This window comes from Hyperolius riggenbachi, chromosome 10, assembly GCF_040937935.1.
Source record: "Hyperolius riggenbachi isolate aHypRig1 chromosome 10, aHypRig1.pri, whole genome shotgun sequence".
In the NCBI taxonomy this organism is placed as follows: domain Eukaryota; kingdom Metazoa; phylum Chordata; class Amphibia; order Anura; family Hyperoliidae; genus Hyperolius; species Hyperolius riggenbachi.
Genome location: NC_090655.1, coordinates 189,987,057 through 190,011,571, shown reverse-complemented (window position 1 = coordinate 190,011,571; position 24,515 = coordinate 189,987,057). Strand labels below are relative to the sequence as shown.

Here is a 24,515-nt window from a genome sequence, read left to right as displayed (position 1 = left end):
GAATTCTGCTTCACTGGAGGCAGACTGACCTAGGGTGAAACTACAAAAAAGATAAAACATGAACACACTACATTATTTCTTTTCAGGCCAAGATTTAAAATCATAGGAGCCAACGAGCACAAATGTCCTGGCACCCTAGACTTTGCCCTCCATGAAACTACAACCATTTCATGTAATCCAGCATGTGCACAGGTATAAATGCACAAACAGGGGGCACATTCATACACTGGGGGGCAGCAGCAAGGTGGTGACATGGCCGATTCCCAAGAAATTTTATGATGAAATCGATTGGGAATCGGCCTACAGCGTATGGGCGGCTGACTTATCGCTCTATAATCAGATACGATCAGAGAGAGATCTATCTCTTGATCGAATCTGCCTATCATCGCCTGATGTTTGAACAAGCATGCAGATTATAGGTTTCTGACAAGATTTGCTGCATGCGTGTTACAGGCGTTTGATTCAGACACTGACACCAGAATGGTCAGCAGGAATGCTAGGCAACGGTTTAAAGGGAACCCGGGGTGAGAAGGATATGGAGGTTGCCATATTTATTTCCTTTTAAGCAATACTAGTTGGCTGGCTATCCTGCTGATCCTGTGTCCCTACTGCTTTTTGACAAAGACACTAAACAAGCATGCAGCAGATCAGGTACTCTGACTCAGCTGACTCAGGGTTTACTGGATTAGCCATATGCTTGTTCCAGGGTTTTGACTCAGACACTACTTATGCCAGAATGCCAGGCAACTGGCATGGTTTACAAAAAATAAATATGGTGGCCTCCGTATCCCTCTCACCTCGGGTTCCCTTTAAAGCAAATAATTTTGACATCTTCCATATCTCTCTCTCCATTTCGCCCAGAAGCCAGAATCTACCTTCGAAACAGGGCAATTTGGATGGAATTTGTACACTGATCTGACCAAATCAGCTATCTTACATCATTTTCTACTGTGTCTGAACCCTACATCCTTTTGTACTGTATCTTTACATTTTCGTACTGTATCTTTACGCATGGCGTCTTTGCTTTTTTTTTTTCTGTGCTGAAATGTGTTGCATAAAAATCTGGGTGAACAGATAGTTGGGAGTTATCTGCAATGTAAATTCTTTTAAAAGGACATGAAGGAGGGAGGGAAAATGAATAGCATCTGCAGCCTTCCTCTGCCTCAGCCCTTTGCTCCCTCCCTCCCTGTTAGGTGCAGTACAAGTATATCAGGCAGAGCCCCGCACGCCTGAGAATGATCTGTACACCGACAGCCTTCTGGTCCTCACAACTATGCTGGAGGGTGGTCTATGGAAAGAGCAGGGCGAGGAAGAATCAATACATAAATCAGCAAAACACATACAGATCTATAACTGACAGCAATACGCCTACATCACTAATAAATGCCTGTTTGGGATGTACAGAACTAAAACGTCAGTTTAATGCAGACATATCGTTTACGTGCTGCATATTTATGTATCTTTATTTCTGGAATTATCACAGCTGCTCATACATGTATTTTAATGGAAACACCTGGTGATTTATGACATAATGAAGCCCATCTGAATCTCTTTTTTAGCTGTTTAGGGCGATGGAACCGTTGTCTTCTAACCTGTGAAGGGTTGCTATGGGTTTTGGACCAGCTTTGCTATTTTCATTATTTCTAGTTAATGCAAGATTGGTGAAACAGGTATCTGCAGACGCAGTGTCTGCACAGACATGAGATCTGCACAGTGCAACCAGATTGTATGTACAGTAAGTCTGATTCCCGTGAACTCAGCTAGACCACCCTACCTCTCTCTCTCTTTCTCTCTCTATAAATATATATATAACCTTCAGCTGACCTTGTTTAAAAGACAATACTCCTTTATAGTTGTAGTCCTGCTGTGTATTGATTTCAGAGGCATGTGAACAGATTTTACAGCTGTCTTATCTATTAGTATTAGCAGAGAGGGAAGAAAGGTTGCTGTTAATAGTAAATTATTTGACTCCTGCAGAGACCTCTCACCTTGTTCACACCTCTCTCCTTTCATCTGTTTGCTGTTCTTTTTCCTAAAGACAGACATCAATTTTGCAAAATCCGCACACAGCTCCTGTCCACAGGGTCTCCTTTTTTGCAACATAGGCATAGATTGCCCAGCAAGCTCCTAGTGAATCAGAACTCCTAGGTGTAACAGGCATAAGGTCCCGAGTATACCAGCTCTGTGCTTGTGCAGTACCAAAGGAATCTTCAGCTACATATGGAATCCACAATACAGGTTTAATTTTTGGTGAAGCATCTAATTGCCTGGTACGCACCATGCAATTTCCCATCCAATAGACGGGTCGAATCGATTATTTCTGACCAATCTGACTTCCGATCATTTTTCTATAGATCGATTCCCGATCGATTTTGTATAGAAGTGAAAGGAAAAACATTTAGAAAAGTGATCGGAAATCAGATCGGACCTGTTGAAAAGAATCGATTTGACCTGCATTGCTGACAGGAAATTGCATGGTGGGTACCAGGCATAAGTGTCTTAGCAATGTGGATTATGGGCAGCATATGATGGACCAAACCTAGCAGGCAAGTGTTGCTTGTGAGAGTGTGGCACAAGAGGGGTTAACAAAGGAAGGATAACAAGCATGCACATTGCACAAGCCTCCAAGGTTCTCATTACCGCTTGCATGTTGGAAAATGTCTGCAATTGTTCAGGAATCGTTTCCTTCTCTTCTGCTTTTGTCTGCAGATAAGAAAACTACCCTTTTTTTTTTTTATTACCCTCTCACTCAGTGTACTGAATTGTACTGATGCCAAATCAAGAAGCTGTGGTTTATTTTTATCATTACGATTAACACATTTTTCCAAAGCTGCCAATTATAGTTCTGCATAGTCCCAAACGAGACCCGCTTCAGAAAAAATACCTGTTACCAAACCTGATCCCACCAGGAGAAGTCTGCACTCCTTGGTTTTAAATGCTTCAGGCTGGTTTCACACTGTAAACCGGCGTTAGGGATGCAGTGCATCGCAGCCAACGCACCACATCTGAACGCCAAAAACAGGCCTTCAGGGAATACCGCATTAGTACACAGTATTCCCTGTCTAGTATTCAGCCAAGAAGGAAGTGAGGCGCGCTTGCAGTCACTTCCTGCTTCGGGTATGCGGAAGTGCACAGAAGCGTATTGTAAAAGTTAGCCTCCGCGCATGCACGCCGCCACAACCCTGTGTCACCTTAGACTAACATGACTTCCGGTCCAACACAGATCGCCCTGCAGGTCGCTGCAGGAGCCCACGGTATCATAGGTATACACTAGCGTTAAATGAGGCGTTCCGACGCAGATTACAGCAACATGGGAAGTATGAACCTCCCCATAAACTTTCATAAGGGTGCGGTAGCAGTACGGCAATTTGACACACTGCCCCAATGTGAAAAGGCCCTTAGGCTTTGTTCACACTTGTCAGCACAGATGGCCATGTAATCAAAGTGCAATGCCCGCAATTGCGCACCATCTGTGCTGTGCAACTGATCCCATTCACTACAGTTAATGGGTCAGCTCTGCGCTTTGCTGAAAAATGCATGCAGCGGTGCGACAGAGCATTCCACTGTCGATTTGCTGTGGAGAGCATGTAGTCTGAATATCAGACAGTGCAGTCTATGCGTGTCGCACAACATATGTTGTCAGAATGTACACGGCAACGCGTATAGTATGAATGAGGCCTAGCGCCCAACCATGCCGGTGACAAATCTCACACCAATACACACACAGACACACACACAGACACACACACAGACACACACACAGACACACACACAGACACACACACACACAGACACACACACACACAGACACACACACAGACACACACACAGACACACACACAGACACACACACAGACACACACACAGACACACACACAAACAGACACACAAACAGACACACAAACAGACACACAAACAGACACACAAACAGACACACAGACACACAAACAGACACACAGACACACACACAATACTCACTGAGGGAAGCTCAAAGTTCAAATATGTTTAAATATGATAAAAATTTGTATCAATTTTCCTACTCCTAAATATAACTTATTTAGAAATCCCACTGTTTTATTTTATGTTTAAAAGCTAAAAAAAAAAAGTAGGTTTAATGCAGCTATTGTCTTAGCTGAATGGCACAGTCTAAGTGTTCCAGATCCACAATCTATGAACTTTTTTATCAATTATTCATACATTATCCATACATTCGAAAGTTGTTTTCCTCCAGGTTAGAGTTTTATGACTGTAATTAGTTATCAGTTAGAGTTACTCTATAGTCTGACTAGGCCCCACTAAAGAGAAACTCATTTGCATCCAAAAAGTATGAACCCCTACAGTGAGGAAAACAAAAGCATCACACAGCCTAGTTATATGTAGGCTTGTCACTGCACATGTCACGTCAGTTCAGGTACCCTGTCAACAAATGCAAATAACAGGGATTCATAGCTATGTCCATCCATCAGGTTCAACCAGAAAAATTGGTACTACGCTGTCCTGCACCCAAATGACCCTGGGATTATTATGATTTTATGGTCAAGCTAACTGAAACTTCGCATTGGAACAGCCAGTTATACATATTACCCAATAAAATATACCAATAGTTCATAGATTCCTGTAATTCACATTTACTCATAGCTACACTTTATTATTTGGACTTTGATTGAAGTTGATCATTCAGGTCTGTGTATGATCAGGCTGGTCATTAGACCAGTACTCTACCAGCATAGGTGCAGGGAATTTTTATGGGTTTTACTTTTTATATTTTATTTGTATTGGAAATTATCTTGGATATTTTTTGTGTGGAATTATTATGCTTTTTCAAATGTGTTATGGTAAATTATATATTTGCTTATTTATTATGTGCAAGTCTCCATCTACATGGACCGCTGGTATGAAATCAATCACCGAGATCTGCCTAAGTGAGAAAATCTAGTCACATTAGCGTAATCTCGGGTCTGTGTAATCCCCTTCATCCTTACCGCTGCCGGATTCCTCACATGTGCTTCCGAGGATTTATGATTCGCTGCTATACGACTTCCTCTCCGGAGATGTATGACAGATACAAGAAGCAGATTCCCCATGAAATAGCGCATTGCTGGGCCTCTTTTAAAAATGCAAATTTGCAGGGCCTGCTGTGGCAATGTTTTGGCTTCAGTAAATTTACGCAGCATACACTTTCTGTCATTGTCAGCGTTATATAAATAATAAATAAAATGACTGCTTCAGGCGACAGTTTACCTATGATCTGTGCAAAGATGAGTTGCTTTCCTCTCTGCTAAGGATTCTGTTCTATATATATTCTGTTCTATAGGAAGGAGAGAATGAAGAGATGCCCATCCTGCTAGGAACTACAATAGCAGTCAGCCGAGTGGTATCTAAGTTGTCCAATTGCTGAAGGGGACGCTGCAGACTTCAGGGGATGCCCATACACATTCTATATTGTTACAGAAAATGATTTCAGATGATAATCTCGCAATGTGTGCACAGCTTAAGGCAAGTGTTTGCTTTAACTGATACCCATCATGAGCAGAATGGATATCTGTAATAACCTGAATTCCTAAGAAAATGAATGATAAAGTTCTCCCTCAGGAGAGGCGTCTTTCATTAGTTTGTGCTACCGTAGGTTCTGTGCCGCAGACTGCCCTGGTTCTCCGTAGCTGGGCCACCATGAGCTATTGGGAATTCCATGGAAACCACAGGTGAACATAAATGATTACCGGTATGCAAAACTGGCCTGAGCTTATCAACATGTGCATGCCTTGCCTCCATTATATCAGCTACAGCTGGGACTGCTGAATAGCGGCTAGGATAAAATGACTAAAATCTAGAGTGTGTAGGGCTTTCCCTGCTGTCGCTGGCCTCTCATCCAGCAGGACAGATCTCTCTTGTTGCTGTTGGGTGTTGCCCTCTCTTCTCTCCACAGAGCAGTGTATGCTGCCCGACCAGGAGCTTCGCAGCGTCTCTATGGCACTCATTCAAAAGCGGTCACCAGAAGTAATCAAGTTTTTTGGGGTATGAAAAGTTTAAAACCTGCATGAGGGTGTAAACCTTGTGAAAAGAGGCCATTCCTCAGATGTAAGCGCAGATCCACATCCAACAGCCTAAAAGTACCCATTCATAGTTCAATACTTTTCTCAGATGCAATCATCTGATCAGATTCATGGGATCGTAAGTAATTGGAAGGTAAATGTCGATTGTCCCCATAAACAGGTCAATTAGGGCAATTTCTCTTTTCAGATACGATCGTAAAAAACAACATCTAGATTGTAGATGGACAAAATTCTGTATTCCAGTTGATCACAGAATGGTTTGTTGATTCTCTACATACTGCCTCATGTACAATTCAGGCTTCTTTTACACTGCAAATCCAATTTGCAATTTTCACTGGATGCCAGCAACACATGAAGAAAAACGCAGCATGCAGCCTGCAGGGCTTTTTTCAACCACATCAAAAATCGGAAAAGCGTGTAAAAATGCATCAAAATCCGAATCGCATGCAGTGTAAAAGAGCCCTCAATCTGATTGAATGATCACATCTGAGGAACATAATGTACTTTTACAGTACATATTACACATCATGCTGATATTACATATGGGACTGGCAATTGTTGCTGACTTTCAAGACAATCTCCACTCATAACAGATGCGAGAGTGGAGTGGATTAGATCACATTGCAATGCAGCAGATTTACCACCTTTCCTTCTGGCTCCCTGTCAGTGGCCCTCCCTGTGTAACCTCTCTCATCCTGTGTCTCCCTCCCTCCCTCCCCATTCTCCTCTGTTTATGAAGTCTCAGGAAATACCACAGAAAACATTCCTCTCTCCACCAGAGAAAGGAGACCATGTGACCTGCAAGGACCTGCATTTCTCACAGGGAGAAATATTTCATTTTACAAAGGCCTGCGCCTCCTCCTCTCCCACTACTACAGCTCTTTATATCTAGTATACTTATTCCTTGTATGACAAGAGCCCTAGTCTCATGGCTTGTAGACTTGCTCCCAGCCTTAACAAGCATGATCTGACTGATTCACGTCACTGCTACATTCTTCCGAGAAAAAGCATTTCAGGTCAATGAGCTATCTGTCTCCATTCTCCTTCTCTGCAAGGACTGCAGGAGGAGCAATGATAATGACACTCATTTAAATTGTTTGCAATGTTTACAAGGTTAAAGTGACATGAACACCTTGTTCAACATGTATATTTTGCTAATCATCCACATTGAAGCAAGTCATGTGTAATTTGGATAGTAGCAATTTTGAAGCCACTGATTTACAGGCTCAAGTTTACATTGAGTTTAGACTAAGCAGGTAATTTCTTTCCTGCTGCTGCAAGTTTTAAGACAGCCATTCATAAAACTGCCATATCTTTAAGATCTGCAAACATATGCGTACTAAATGCAAGCACCAACTCAGCATGCGTCAATGAGCAATCACCACCTTCTTCATTCTCCGCTGGGTCTGTATGGATAACCCATTCATGAAATAAGCAACTTTTTTTTTTTGCAACAGCGTATCTATAAAATAACAATGTTTCTCTCGACATCCTTCCATACAAAGTGCACTGTAGCTCTAGTGGTGGAAGAGCACTTGGTTGCCAAAAACACCAATAAATCATGCAGCTAATTTTCTGCGCAATCAAGCATCTACGCAGTTATGTTAGAATTTCCATTCCTGCAGCTGGCACACAACAAATGTTATGCATATCTGTATAATCCAATGGCCTCTCTCAAGTGGACCTAATAAGCCTACACATGAGTTGTAATGGCCACAAATGTGTGTACTGTGAATGTATTCATGGTAAGCGCAATTTTTTCAGATTTCTGAGAAAAACTTTTGCAGTTTAGCTTATTTTAGGCTTTTTTTCTATGAGCAGCTGAAGGCAGTGCATTCACAGCCTGTCAGCAGCTGCTGTTCAATGGTCAGGAGCTTGCTAGTGCTTGGCACAGGCCATGAACAGGCAGCCACCACATGGATTTGCATCTCTGACATGAGACTGTTAGGTACCGCTGGGTAACGCCACTGCGAGTCAAATGTGACATGTGGTGTTACCAAACACTGCCATTTAGCTGCATGTACAGTATTTGCAGTGGGTTGTGCTCAAGGTCAGCATTCAGGAGGCTGAACTGCTTGAACAACAAGCAGTTCAGTCACCATGGAAAACAGGCCCTAATGCTGGGTTCACACTGTGGGTGTTACATAATGCACGTGCTAGTATGTGTGTGATCTGCAGTGGTGACTAAACATAGAAATTAATACATTACAATGCAGTGATATGAACATGCTTATAGAATCATATGGGCAGCGAGTTGGCATGCAGAATTATTCTGTACTGACTACAATGAATACACTACATGATACATACGACTACGGTAGGGATTAGATTGTGAGCTCCACTGAGGGACAGTTAGTGACAAGACTATATTCTCTGTACAGTGCTGCGTAAGGTGTCGGCGCTATATAAATACTAAATAATAATAATAATGCAACTGATGCAGTGTGAAAGGACCCTTAGGGCTGGAACCCACAGGAGCGCTTTTGGCAGCGTTTTGGCAGCACTGCGATACGCTAGCAGTTTGCCAAAACGCTGGGCTAATGTTAATGGATGGGGCAACTTCCACAGGAGCGTTTGCGTTTCCCAGAAACGCAAACGCAGGACCTGCAGCATTTTGGGAGCGTTAGCGCTTCAATGTAAAGTATTGAAACGCTAGCAGAAACGCTCAGCAAAACCTAAACTGAGCGGTTTTGCTAGCGTTTTGCGGTTCAGCACACTGTAACAAAATGAAAAATAATTCACAGGACCAATCAGGATAAAAACGCAAAACGCAAAACGCTAGGCACCCGCTGGGGAAAAAAATACAATGTTGCAAAACACGACCAAAAACGCGCATGAATCCGCTTGCAAACCGCTCAGACAAAACGCTAGCGGTTGCGTTTTGCGTTTGCGGTTTTCAGTGGGTTCCAGGCCTTAATGTTGAAACTGCTTACTGCAGGCAAAAACTGTAGGCCAGAGGGAACATGTACTAAGGTCACAATCATCAACCCAAGAGCAGGAGATCTTCCTCTGAAATAGGTTGGTCTGGAAGTATCAATATAGACTGTGAGTAGCCAATCTGAATAAGTGTGTTCACAGATTTGCCCATTCTTGGACAGACAGGGTGATGATTTAGTTACATCAGGGGATACGTCCATTTTTTTCATTTTAGTTTTGAATATAGTGGAAAGATGGGTGAAGTGTTATGACTGCTTCTGGATTTTTGTTGCAACTTTGTGTCCCCATTTGTGAAAATTTCCAGCACATGAAATGAGGATATTTAGTTGCAGCGAGAGGAAGCGTTGTGATCCCAGACTAATTATTTTTCTGTGTTTCACAATAATGCTGCAAGTGAACTCATTGCCCATATAACTGTATGGTCATGTCCACATCTGTGCTTTGTAAGGGACTACATTATCCTGAATCAATCCCTGCAGTGCATTTCTGAATAATGCCTGCAAATATATGCACATTGCTGAAATATTGACCTGGCTTTAAAATAAGATACTGCAGTACGGACACAATACACACGCATGTCACACAACGCGCACACTGAACGCACCCTAAATCAACAAAACTCCTTGAAGGTCTCAGTTACAGGAAGAGATTGGACATCTCCATCTCTCTAATGGGGACACAGAAGAAACAAATCTCTTTCCTTACAATTCGAAAAAAAAAAAAAAAGCCCTAAATTGGGCTGTAAAGTGAAACTGAGATAAAAATAATCTGATGACATAAACAATTCTATTTATCCTCTTACTCCTAAACTAACTTTTTTTTTTAACTGTTTTTATTGTTTTCAAAAATATACAAATAACAGAAATATAGCATTGTCCATTATACAATAATGATAGCATAGGCTGACATGCCACACAAAGACTATAGCAATTTATCCATAATAACTGGAAGAACCTCAGTCCCTTGAGGGGGAATTTTAAAGTATTGCCAATTAGCCGGGACAATGCAGAGATCGCCAGTAAATATCTGTAAACGAAAATAAAATGAAAAATAAAGAATAGAAATAAAGAAAAAAAGAAAAGAAACAAAAAATAAATAAAAAATGCTGAAAACCATAATGCCAATTTTGCCGTGGCCAGACCATTTTGAGTAGAGAGGGTGAAGGTATATGAGAGGGGGAGAGACACAAATGAGAGTCTTATGGCCCATACTCACGGGCTACAATTGTCGCCGCAACACTCAGCGCGCGCGTTGCGGCGACAGGTCGCCCGTGAGTATGTGCCGTTGCACGGGCGCACACTCCGAACTGTCGGCCGTCGCCAGGCGATTGAACTGCTCAATCGCCTGGCGACAGTCGCCGCCGCAACTGTCGCTAGTCAGCGTGAGTACGCGGACTAGCGACAGCAACCTCCATTGAGGTATACGGAGCTTCCGGCGGGGGGAGGAGCAACGTCATCGACAGCTTCCGTCGTGCCGCTGGTCCCTCTTCCGCGTGTGTATGCGGAGGGACCTGGCGAGGAGCTGTCGCCGGCCTGTCGCCCACACGCTCACGTGTGCTGGCGACAGGCCCCAAAAGTTGGCCGTGAGTACGGACCATTAGGTATGGGACAACATCCATGCTGTCCAGGGGTCCCAAATTTTTTCAAAGGCAGGCATAGTTTCTCTGATTTAAGAGGTCATCTTCTCCAAGGTATAAATATATTGGATTTTATTAATGAGCTCAGACCTGGATGGGGGGAGAGATTTCCAATATTTGGCCAAGAGAGCCTTTGAGGCCCCACAAATCTGCCCGAGGAGTTTATTTTGGTGTCTAGAGAGCTCTGGGATGGGCTTATGAAAGAGAGCCAAGAGAGCCGACCAAGGATCAGGTTGGATCTGTTTCCCAAGCACCTCCGAGGCCAAAGAAAAGGACTGGGACCAAAATCCAGCGACTAAGGGACAAGACCACCAGCAGTGTGTTTGGTCTGCTGAGGTCAGGCAGCCCCGGAAACAGTAATCCGATGAGATTAGGTTCCATTTGGCCAGCTAGGCCGGGGTCCTAAACCAATCATAAAATAGCCTATAGTTCCTTTCTTTAGTTAGGGTATGTCTAGAAAAACTGCCAATAGCGGAGAAGATGACCTCCCACTGGGTTTCATTTGTGAGTGTCCCAAGTCTATCCTGCCACTTGGTCATTGCTTTACAGGGGCCTGCAAATCTAGCATACCAGAGATCATAGTACATGCTAGAGATGAGGCCCTCTGGGGGGGGGGAGTGGAGCAATATATACTGTAGATTCTAAAATGGAGCGGACTAGTCAGAGCCCCCCCAACTTGTCTATGCTGCAAAAAATAACGTATTTGCATGAATCTGAACCCCTCCGAATTTGGAAGTTGATATTTTTCTTGTAACTGCGGCCAAGAAGAGATGGATCCCTGTGATAGAATATCCGCTATTGAAGCAATCCCCTTAGTCCGCCCGCCACTGGCCCCAGGCCAGACCACAAACTCCAGGTTGAAAGTCTAAGTTATAGAATAAAGATTCCAGACTAGAAGAGGAGGCCAGTTGAGGCAGTATTTTACCTAGGGACTTCTTAATGATTACTGAATAGGGAGCATTCCGGAGTTAGGGCCAAGGCAGGGCCTGGGTGTCCAGAGAAGACACTTAATAGGGAATGGGTGGATTAATTCCTGCTCCAAATCGACCCATCTGACCGTGCCTCTGGGAGAAGACCATTGGAACAATTGGGAGATTCGGGCTGCATGAAAGTAATGTAATAGACTAGGAGCTTTAAGGCCCCCCTGGAGCTTGTGCCTGGCCAGGTGGGTATATTTAATACCGTGTCTACGACCGGACCAAATAAACTTCGTTATCCTAGATTGCAAGACCTCCAGATCCCTTCTGGAAATTCTGATGTGCAAGGCCCTGAAAAGGTGGAGTATTTTAGGGAGTAGTGTCATCTTTACAGCATAGATACGGCCCAGGAGTGACAACTGAAAATGCTGCCATTCATCCAAAAGACTGTGTAATTTTCTGATCATAGGAGTATAATTAAGCTTATAGAGGTCCCCAAGTTCGCCAGAGATCGTCACCCCCAGGTACTTGATCCCCACAGGTCTGAACTTAAAGCCGAAGGTCTGAGAAAGTGTTGCCTGCTGGTCAACCATAAGCCCAAAAGGAATAGCTTCAGATTTGGAGTTATTGATCTTAAAGCCTGAGTATAGGCAAAAACGGTCAATCTCATTGAAGAGGTTTGGTACCGAAATTAGGGGGTTGGTCAATGAGAATATTGTGTCGTCAGCAAACAGGGCGGTCTTAAATTCCAGTCTGCCCACCGATATTCCCAAGATGTCTGGAGAACGCCTCACCTTAATGGCCAAAGGCTCAATACACATAGCGAATAATAGGTGGGAGAGAGGGCACCCCTGCCTAGTACCATTCCTGATGGGAAAGGAGGGAGAGGTTATGCCCATGTTACATACGTATGCTGTAGGGTTAGTGTAGAGACTCCTGACACCATTTAAGAATTCCCCTCTAATGCCGAAACTCTGCAACACCAAACGAAGGTATCTCCAGTCCACTCTGTCGAACGCCTTCTCCGCGTCCAAAGAAAGGTGCAGAGAAGGTGCCCGACAGTGCTTCATCCTGGCAACCAAACCGACAATTCTCCTGACATTATCGGTAGTCTGTCTGCCCGAGACAAAACCTGTCTCGTCCGGATGGATAACGCTTGGCAAAATTGGGTTTAATCTGTTGGCTTGGATTTTATAGAAAATTTTCACATCCACATCAATGAGTGAGATGGGTCTATAGTTTACAACTTCAGTTAAGTCCCTACCAAGCTTTGGTATAACCACTATAGCAGCACAAGACATGTCTGGCGGGAATTTCCCCTTTAAGGATCTTATTATAGAGGGACGAATGCTCAGGTGCTAAAGCTCACTTAAATGCCTTATAGTAAGAAGCTGTGTATCCATCCGGACCAGGTGCCTTGGAGGATTTGAGTTTTTTAATTACAGCGAGAACCTCTTTATCTGTAATTGGGGCATTGAGAGACTCACGATTGCTAGGTGAAAAGGTTGGGACCTGGGTATCATTAAGGTATTCCAAAATACCAGCCGCAGATACTTTAGTTTTATCTGTAGTAGTGCCATCATATAGCGAAGCGTAATGTCTTTGGACTCCTAAACTAACTTTTATAGATATCCCTTGGATTTATTTTATATTTAAACATTTACAAAGTAGATTGAATGTTTTGTTGCTTCTTCTCAGTGGCAGCCTATTAAGTGTCCCAGAGTTAAAATACATGAATTATTGACCTTTTTTTTAATCTCCTCCTGCTCTCAGAAGTAGTATTCTTCCAGGAAAACTTTTATGGCTGTAATTGTATTTTCAGTGATGTTACTATATTCCCAGCAAGGTACCTAAAATTAACTCTTTTAGGCAGCAAAAAACAACTAAAACAGCCCAGTTATGAATATGTTTTGCACTGTACATACACATGTTTATGTCATCATGTCATACATCGCTTCAGGTACACTTTAAGCACTGACACAAAAAATCTCTGTAAAGCAATCCAAACCATACGAAAAACCTGTATGTGTATCACAAAGCATATAAGGACCATACAGTAAAAACTGTCAGAAATGTTTAAAGGGACTCCGAGCAGTGCAGAAACTATGGAAAGATGCATATCATTTTAAAGCTCTCTTTCTCCTCTTTCCAATGATATATAAACCACCGCCCTACACCTTTTAGTTTTCGCTATTTTCGCGATTGAAATTGCAGCGGCCGCGATTTCAATCGCGAAAATAAAGAAAACGAAAAGGCGTAGAGCGACGATTTAGGTGTCGCCAGAAAGAGGAAAAAGAGAGCTTTAAAATGATATGCATCTTTCCATAGTTTCTGCACTGCTCGGAGTCCCTTTAATAAAAGGCATTACTGTCTGGACAGACCACCACAAGGAACACAAAAAAAATGCAAATCTAATCTCATTCCAGACAGGAGATCAGGAGCAGCTAACTTTCAGCTCAGCCAAATCTGCATATTGCATGACTGCTTCACTTGTGGCTTACCAAGGTGCACTTGAATATAATTACTTCACAGTGTTATTGTATATCTAGCTGTGATTATTTACTGGAGAGAGGTAAAGTCAGTTTTTCCTACCTCTAAATATATACTTAATGATTTTACTTTCAGCACAATGTTGCTCGCCAAGTGTCGTGTAAAGACTTACCTGCATACCCCAGTGCCTTTATGCCAACACCTTTCAGTTCCCTTCTTCTGCTCACTTGCCTAAATCCATTATCCTATAACAAAGAGAAAAATATTTGATTGCTCAGACAAACATAACTTCCACAGTAACAATGCAAACAGTCAGCGATGTCAGAAAGTACAGTATACGCTTTTTTTTGCCTTGCTAAGGACCGGCTCACACTAAAAATGAAATAAATGCATTGTAATGCAACACTCACTCTGCGAAGATGCACACAGCAGGACATTTCTATCAGGACCGAAATTCACGAAACCGGAATTGATAAATGTGTACTGGCTTCCAGGAAATCATTGCAGCCTTTAATGTGTACTTTCTGGTCTGATTAAAGCACCATCTACACGATACGATTCTTTGGACGATTCGATTACGATTCTATTTACGATCCGATTAAATCCGACATGTCCGATCGGGAGTCGATTCGATTCAATTCGATTTGCCATTGCACAACAATGGCAAATCGAATTGAATCCCAATCGGACATGTCTGATTTAATCGGATCGTAAATAGAATCGTAATTGAATCATACAAAGAATCGTATCCTGTAGATTGGGCTTAAATGCATTGCAGCGGGCATAGTGTGAACCGGCCCTGAATGCTTTTTGATCTAAATGCCACAGCATTTTATTAAGTTAAACTCAGGACTTTTAATTTTGTTACTACTCAGTCATTCAGGTGCAAATTTAAACTTTGTCTTTTGGAACATCACAATGCGGAATCAGTGGTGCTTCAGTTTTAGCTGACTAATAGATGACCAGATATTCTGCCTCACCATTATACTCCCATGATTACTTGTGGTAAGGTTCTTTCTGAGGAATGCTGTTTGTTTTATGCTAAATATACTGTATAAGCCACTCACTTAAATTATGAAACCACATATGACGGCAACCCCACTTCTGACTTGTCTGACCATAGAACATTATCTATAAAACTTTAGGGTCATTCCGGTAATTTTTTGTTCTTATGCACAAATATTATTGTTGCCCCTGATTGCAGTGGTTTTATCTAGCTACTCACTCAGGACAATCTTGATATGTTGGCCTCTGCAAAAATAGCTCTGTGCTAAACTGCTCTAAAATCAGCAATGTTCCACCCCTAACAAAATATACAAAACAGATAGAAAATCAGTGGCTGTGTTGATAGATAGTAAAATAAATGTAAATCTAAAACTCCAAACGTTTACGGAATATCACATGAGAACTGGGATGCAGATAACCTATATAAAATAGAGTAGACATTTTACAGCTATGGTGGAACAATACTGGTGCACGTTTCTCAGCTCTAGGCTTCTTCATCAGATGATTCCCAATAAAGCAGTCAAAGCACTTATGTCATCATTTGTTCCTCCACTGTCTGGTGATAATTGGTTTCATGGTGATTATAGAAGAGCTTTGACTGCTCTATCAGGAATCATCTTCTAGATGCATTCATATGTATTGTAATATCATCACTGTACGTTCTTTATTGTCCACCATTTATAAGCCTCAGATGAAACGGCCTTGGGCCGAGATATGTGCGGCAGGCAATTATTACTGTTCCGCCATAGAAGAGAAAAACACGTAATTTTTATATGCATTATCTGCATTTCTGTTCTTATGTGATGCCCAATTAACATTTGGGGTACCTGTATGTTTTTGTTGTTTTACTGTCTCCTATAATCCACCTCACTGCTTTTATATCTGCCTTGCATGTTTCCATATCAAACAGGACATCTCAGATGCTTCTCAATACCCGACTGCTTCTTGGTCACCTGAAGAACAGCAGTTCATCTGCCTCCACTGCTCAGACTGCGATCGCTGCTTGCGATAACGGCTACTTCAAAGCTAGGTTTACATTTTAAACAAAAATACAGTATAATGAAGGGAGGATACTCATACAAGGCTCAAATAACTTTTTTTTAATAGTTAAAAACGTATTTTTTTTTAAATCAAAAGTTGAATTTTCAAAGGAAATACCTGTATGCTAGTTCCAAGGCAGTACAACATATATGTAGCAGCAATCGAGGAATTTATTTAGAGCTAGAATACAACCAGTGCACACATGAGCTCACTACCCTCACAGCAGTCTGCTGCCTTTGCTGCAAACTGGACGGCGGCTCAGCTGGGTGTTTCTGTAATTACTATGGTTGTGCTGGAGAGGAAGGCAGGGGGTGGTGGCACTCTGTTCTGCTATACAAATGAGCACAGTACCACCATTCGGTGCCTTTTACTATGGCCTCATTAAAGAAAAAATAAAAATACAACAATGTGATCTCTGGTCACGAAGCAAAACTGAAACCAAAAAACAAGATCAGATGTTTGGCTTCATCTATTTGCTAGGTAGAGAGCTTGACAAAGTCATGGCTGCTACATGACTGCAGGCTTAACACAATTTATAACAATTATAAAATAGCAGATTTCTAACACATATCGCAAACTATGAAACAAATCTGTTTTCAGCTAGAACTAGCAACACCTTTAAGGGGATTCACAGACAAGTGCGCTGCCTCTGCTCCTCCTGCTATGCACAAATGCTAGGAGAATTATTTCCTAATAAAACAATGCTCCCTACCACTTGGAAAACAGTGAGGCAGCTTTATGTTCTATTTGCAGAGCGCTGTGGAGGATGCCTGTGAACGGTATAACATTTTCAGAGTGCAGATCTTCCCAAACAATGGCAGGATTGTTATAGCGGAGGGGTGGAGGCAACACAAGTCATGAATCTACACCTCAGCAGTGTGCTAGCAGTGGGAAGCTGGAGGAGTGCACAGAGATCTGCTGTGAGGGACTGCCAACACTCTTTTACTGAGGTTTTGTTTCTTTGCTTTGTAAGTTAACTCTTTGGGAGGGCTGCAGCCCAGGTCTCTGTAGTGACTCCATCATTATCTGTGGCAGTAAATGCAGGTTTCCCCAGTGCTGTCTGTCACACAAGGAAGTTCATCATTTCCAGAGGAATGTGTCACTCTGTTAATTGCACTCATCACCAATTTACAGTTCCTTTCTGTGTGTTTCCCCTTTATGCCCCCAGATCGACGGAGCTTTGAACTCTATGGCAACATTAATTGCAGCTGGATATATTTTGAATACGCTGTGCTGCAGTCACCAAATGAGCTAATCAGCTGTCCCTGAGCAGACTGCAAATGTTCTTCTAGGAGCTAGATGGCTGATAGCACAGAAGAGGTGCAGAGAGAAGCCAGAGCCCAGTGCATCATCCAATAGCTATTCTGCAGCCTGGTAGCAAAGGCCAATTGTCTCAGAATGAAGTGCAATAATATTAGAAAGTGGCAGCACACACACAATAAGATGTCAATAAGAAAGATAAACAAGAGGAAAACTTAAAGGGACACTGTAGGGGGGTCGGGGGAAAATGAGTTGAAGTTACCCGGGGCTTCTAATGGTCCCTTGCAGGCATCCTGTGCCCGTGCAGCCACTCACCGATGCTCCGGCCCCGCCTCCGGTTCACTTCTGGAATTTCAGACTGAAAACCACTGTGCCTGCGTTGCCGTGTCCTCGCTTCCTCTGATGTCACCAGGAGCGCATGGCGCAGGCACAGACCATACTGGGCCTGCGCAGTATGATCCTGGTGCCATCCGTGACCAAGAATTTAACTTCATCCCAATCAGTAGCTGATACCCCCTTTCCCATGAGAAATCTTTTCCTTTTCACAAACAGGCCATCAAGGGGGCTCTGTATGGCTGATATTGTGGTGAAGCCCCTCCCACAAGAAACTATGATGACCATGGTCCTGGCAGTTTCCTGTCTGTGAACCTTGTTGCATTGTGGGAAATAGCCATTTACATCTGTTTCCAACTGCCATAAAAGCAAGCAGCATCTCCATGCACTGACATCACCTGCCAGCAGCAAAAATGTCACCATGTGATAAATGTCAGAATTTAAATCAGGGAGAGGAAAGATTTTACAATGGGCAAACACTGACTAAATCATCTATACACAATTATTGTAAAAAGTAAGCACTTTTTTTATTACATTATTTTCAATGGAGTTCCTCTTTAAAGGGAACCTTAGCTGAGAGGGATATGGATGTTTCCTTTTAAACAATACCAGTTGCTTGGCACTCCTGGTAATCTCTTTTGCTGCAGTAGTTGCTGAATCGCACACCTGACACAAGCATGCAGCTAATCCAGTCTGACTTCAGTCAGAGCACCTGATCTGCATGCCTGTTCAGGGGCTGTGGCTAAAAGTATTAGAGACACAGGATCAGCAGGGGAGTCAGGCAACTGGTATTATTTTTAAAGGCAAAATCCACATACTTCTCAGTTTAGGTTCCCTTTAACGTACAAATACAAGTAAAATATCAGATCCCTCTAGATTGTAAGCTCGCAAGGGCAGGGACCTCCTAGTTTTTCTCATACTGCTGTAATTTTAACATATGTACATGTACCAACAACACATCAACTATGTATGTATTTGTGGCTGGATGGTGTAATGGTTAAGGGCTCTGCCTCTGACACAGGCGACCTGGGTTCAAATCTCGGCTCTGCCTGTTCAGTAAGCCAGCACCTATTCAGTAGGAGACCTTAGGCAAGTCTCCCTAACACTGCTAGTGCCTATAGAGCGCGCCCTAGTGGCTGCAGCTCTGGCGCTTTGAGTCCGCCAGGAGAAAAGCACAATATAAATGTTATTTGTCTTGTCTTGTCTTGTCTATTTGTATTTTTAATTCTATTCAATGTCATGACTGTACAGTGTCTTGTATTTCTTATGTATATTTATTCCCCATTATTTGTTTGTACTATGTACAGCGCTACGGAAGATGTTGGCGCTATATAAATAAATAATAATAATAATATCAGGTCTAATGTAAAGCAGCCAGCCCACCATTGTTGAAAATCAAGTTTATATTACCTATAGTAAAAAAAAAAAAAAAAAAAACATAAAACAAACATAAAACATAAAACAAAAAAGCAAAACAAAAAAGCTTACCGTATGTTACCAATTGTTACATACTTGCAGGTTCCCATAAGGCGCAGAGTCTTACAGTCATGCCATTTTCTCTCATTCATATAACCTAATGTCCCCACCAAGGCCATTTTTTTAATCTAAGGCAAGAGTGATCCATGACCGGAAGGCTGGAAGGGAGGCAAGTTATGTCTGCAATAACTTGTCTGAATATTAGTCTGAAATGGCTGCAATCACCACTTAAATCTGAATTGTGTTCTGCTTTAGCTGTAGGGGTGATGGAGCAGCAGCCCTGGTGACTGATGGACAGCTTTGCTGCAAGATGCCATCAAGCTGCATGCTTCAGCGACAGTAGGAACAGGTGAGTATGTGAGAGACAGTGGACCACATGCAATTAACTTTTTCTTCGGTGTTGATAATTTTTCATCTGATTTAAAACAACTTTTCAGCACTTTGCAAGGGAAAAAGTTCCAAAAAGTAAGTAAAAAAATACTATCAAAATTATTTTGAGTATTTGTTTGCTTACTGGTAGTGTAAAAGCCATTTTATCAACAAGTTTGAAAATATCATCTTGGAGAAAACGAAGGAGAAAAAGTTAATTGCATATGGGCCCGTAGCTCTAAAGCAGATGGTCATGGCCATATCAGAGTACAGGGAAAAAGTTGGTTAGGCAGCGTTCAGGCAACCCCATATTCTGGTACAACTTTGATGTAGGAAGCAATCAGGTATCCTAATACAAGGCTGGGGCAGATGGTGAGTCGGCATAGTAAGAACTCAAGTACAAGATGGAGGCAGATGGCAATCAGATGGAATCAGTAACAGACAGGGTCAGAAACAGGAGCAGAAGGCCGGAGAGAGGTCAAGCAGCCCAGGTCACCACAAAGATCAGGAAGCAAGCAAAGCTGGATAGCACAAGTCTGACAAAACCAGAATCAGACCCGAACTAACAGTAATGGTGGTTTCTGTAAGGGGTTCTTATACATTTACCCTTGTAAGGTTTAAATGCCACACCATACGGTGGCATGTCACGATACGCATGCACCAGTGCCAATGCACACGTGTGGAGATCTACAGCCACATGTACACATCTCTAAACGCAGCTATAAGGCTAAGGCAAGCGTATGCACAATTCCATGAGCAGACAGTATGCCTGCCAAAGACATCCTAATAGAAGGATGGGAGCTGTGGGCTGCTTTGGAAACCTCTGTTACTGCTGTATGCCACTGAGTCCCAACAGGCTTTGCTGTACTCCAAGCTCTGCGGTTGAAAAAAAAAGAAAAAGGCTTTTTTGAAGAAACTTTCTTGACATTAACAATTTAACATTTGGGCTTCCTATTTATTAAGCTATCAATTTATTTAGGCGCATGCCTAAATTTGAGGTTTTATTAGATTGTCAGCCATTCAACTATTACTTGTACTAACTTGTACAGTGTATAGCCATCATTAGTATACTTCAAATAACTTAAAATGAGGTTTTGAGCAACAGCATAGTTTTACTTGCACTACTGATTTTGATTTAAATATAAATGCAAGCTTAGCACTGTATGTGATCAAGCACAGTGTAACAGTTTATACTGAACAAACTGGGGTTGGCATGCCTATAACTTAACAATGCTACACTGCATTCCTGATCGGGGTCTTATTTTAAGTTAGTTATTTAAACAGAGTTAAATACAAGTACACTAACAATTTAAACTAAATCTGGGCAAAGCAAAACCAAGCATGTAGAAAAAATATAACCGCTACCACCAGTAACCAGCTTATCCACATGATCAGTATCAGTGGAGTTCATCCTCCAACTATTGACCAATAAAAGCCGCTCATGTCATCTTCCACAGGAAAGATGCAAAGAGGACGTGACTGAACACCGCAAAAAGGGGGCACAGAGACAATGGGAGCCCAAATGGTGCAAGATGTCACACAGAGGGAAACCAACCACATTAAGCAGATGGATATTCACAACTCTGACTTTACTCTGCTGTCCAGGATATGCTGGATATGGTCGCTCTCTAAGGGCTCAGACACGCTAAAAGCGCTTTTCTGAGTGCTTGCGATCAGCCCCGATCCATTGATCAGCCATGTAAAAATCGCCCCATGTAAATCATGTAAAATCGCGGACGTGTAAAAATGTGTGCGATTGTGCCAATTTTTACACGATTTTACCGCAATTTTAATGCAAGTCCCAGGCGTATATAAAATTAAGATAAAAACAACTAAAATTGAATGAAAAGGAGGTGGCTCCTTGCTCAGCTGTTTTAGCCACCTCCTTTTCATTCCCCCTTTGTCCACAGGAAAGATGTATTTAATTTCATTACGTTAGGTCTATGGAATGCTGATAATTTTCACTGAATATGGATGGCTATATCTTCTGCCCGATTTCCATAGCCCATTATTGTGACAGGTGTGCTTTAGGGCACAGTGTCACAGTAAGGCTTTCACTACATGGGAGGCTGAAGTGTCTCAGGCACTGTCTAGCAATCATTCTTAAATCTGTAGCCAAAACCAATTACTAGTGATCATTTCAGGTTACTATTATTGGTCTTTAACTCTGTGGGTGAGAAAAGAGAAAAGACTTGAGCAGCTACTGAAGTAGACAGATGTACAGTCTACTGGGATCTGGCCAGGCAGTCTTGTAACAATACTAAAGCCTGCATGCAAAATGAACATCTCCTACTGCGCCTGCGCTGTACGCACCTGGTGATGGCAACGTGAGCGAGGACGCGCGTGGCCAGAGCAGGCGCACTGATTATGGACTGGCCAGATGCTCAAAACCAAAACTTAGCCGCGGTGGGGGACCGGAGGATCGTATGGAGACGGCATGGGCACAGGGAAGCTGCAGGGGGCTGGTAGAAGTCCCAGGTAGATGAAACTTTTTTTTTTTTTTTTTAAGCTTGGTTTAGGTTCACTTTAAAGTCACCAAGACTCCAGGAAGGAACCAGTTGGTTTCCAGCCTTCCCATTTTCCCCCTGGATAGCCCTCTTCCATGGTTTTTCATTAAGTCTTTCTATTGCTTATTTAATGCAGAATCACATCCAGTAAGCCTCTTTTCTAAAGCGCTAAATTTCAAAATACTATTACTTAATCAAAATTGGCTATTGAACAAAGATAGTGACTGTTTTGTTGTTCAGCAATGTTATCTATACTCCATGCGAGTGGCAACCCTGATTTGTTTGTTTGTGATTATGCAACAACCCTGCATATAAAAACTAATTAACAAAATATATTGATACTACTAAAAGCTTTGCAGCCAACAGCATCCCAGCCAGGCGATTACCATTTTCACAAGATGCTCATTAAAGCGCAACTACAGTCTGGCATAACATACAATTAAAAACCTGTCTCCCAACTCCTCATTGACTATATAGTTATCTAGCTGCCTTTGGCTTAAAGTACTGTCCACTGTTTGAAAATCACAATTCCTTCACTGGTCATATTCAGCTAGTGCTGGAAACGGACATCTTGCATAATAATCTAATAGCTAGCTCAATCTGTAATCTGCACACTGCTAGTTGCAGACCGCACCGTGTTTAGTCTTTATAGCTTTCAAACAGAAGCTATCGAGCCTCATCTCTTGCTGGTCACAGATTAAAATAAATAAATGACAGCCTGGCAAACTCAGTGCTGCAGCATATCGCTGCACAACTCTGGGGCTGATAAGGCAGGAAAAGGCAATCAGCTTCTTTCTGGAACTTTTTTTTTTAACAAGAGTTTGTTCTTAGAACTTATAATGGTTTGGCTAATCCATTGGCGCAGAGGGGAAGTTTTGACTGTAGTTCCATTTTAAATGGCAGTGCCATATTGCCATCATGAAAGGTTTCCTTTAATATAACTGCTAATCCAAATGTTACCCATCCTTGGTCCTCATCCCCTACGCAGCACCTAGAGTACAGCAAAGGTCTTTTATAGGTATGCATACAGCATGCTTTGGTCTCTGTAGACTTCACACGCTTTGTGTTCTCCTATCTGTGTTACCAGGGAGCAAATAAGTAAACATTGCTTCTTCATCTTCAAACACGTCAGGATATTCCTGAACCTCTATTTCTTATAAATAGCAGCAGCACTGTGCTAAAAAGGACTGGATTGTGGAATAAAAACATGCTGGAACAGTTTCTGTTGTAAACAGCAAGGAGTTCAGGAAAATAAAAGGCGTGCTTTGTTTTCTTCCTGCAGAAAACTATAAATTAAACAATTAGAGTGATCCCCCCCCCCTTCTTATGAAGACTTTCCCCCTTACTTAGGAGATGGTAGGAAAGGGTGGGTGCAAGCGTGTACGACATTTATAATCCACCTCCTCCCTCAATGCTCTCCAAGATTTCTATGAATCACAGCACAAGGGCTCATTATAACCACACAGTGCATCGTGCCAAGCACTAAGCAAGCCGCAAGCATGCAAAAGGGACAGGGGCCCACTAAATGAATATTACAGCGCAAAGCAGACACCGAGACACAAACACACACAACAACACATACTACAAAGCTTGCTGCATAAATACCCTGATTAGATCTCATCATGTGAAAACAAATGACAACTCGTGTATGTGATACGGTTTATGGGAATTAACAGATCATTTTTTTCTTGCTACAGAAAGATAAAAGACTGAGGAATAGATCACAGTTGTAAACGCATTCAAGATAGTGGTTTCACTCTCATGTTCCTTTATGTATAGAATGCGAGTTTACATTTTTTGTATGTGTTTGATACATATATCACATTTTTAGACCTAAAATTTGCCAGAAATCTGTTGCTTTAAACATCAATGAGCTTACAGAAAATGTTGGGCAGTTTATCATGTTGGAAAATCACTTCCGAGGGGGGCAGGCAGGAAGAAGCAGTGACGGGTCATTAAAGTACAACTAAACTGTGAGCGGTACCTGAGGATGCCATTTTTATTTTCTTTTGAACAATGCAAATTGCCTGGCAGTTCTAATGTTTATCTGCCTCTAATACTATTAGCCGTTAACCCAGAACAAGCATGCAGATCAGGTGTTTGACTTAAAGGGAATGTCCAAGCAAAATAAAAAAATGATTTGTCAGGTTCACTTGGTTGATGCACACATGTTCTTTTTCTGATTGTAGTTAGCATTGCATTTCTTTTTTCTGAGGGCAAGTAGTGAGTGGCTTGTTTTAGGAGGTGAGAGCCCTGGAGCAGGCTATTTGCGCCTGTCCGCCCCTTATGTGTCGCGCCCAGGTTATGCGCATATAGCAGAACGCAATGGACGTTGAGGTAAGTGCCTGTTTTTAATCTTGGGAGTTGTGTGCGGGCGGCTCTTACCGGCGCTGGCCACGCTGGGGAGATCGCCTGCACCCCCCAGCCTCCACCTCCGGGGTGCCGCTGTGTGGGTTCCAGGCGGTGAGAGTGCCTGGGACCCCCGCGGCCC

The 24,515-nt window shown here is 42.4% G+C and overlaps 1 protein-coding gene across 6 annotated transcripts in view; it reads right to left on the bottom strand.

Annotated features, from left to right (window-relative positions):
- Positions 1–24,515, bottom strand: part of ZMIZ1 (zinc finger MIZ-type containing 1) — a 483,594-nt gene that overhangs the window by 211,220 nt on the left and 247,859 nt on the right. For all 6 annotated transcript variants that reach the window (XM_068255451.1, XM_068255450.1, XM_068255449.1 and 3 more), the window contains exon 4: positions 14,206–14,278. The gene's annotated coding sequence lies outside the window, so the exon portion shown is untranslated. The remainder of the gene's footprint in view (positions 1–14,205; positions 14,279–24,515) is intronic.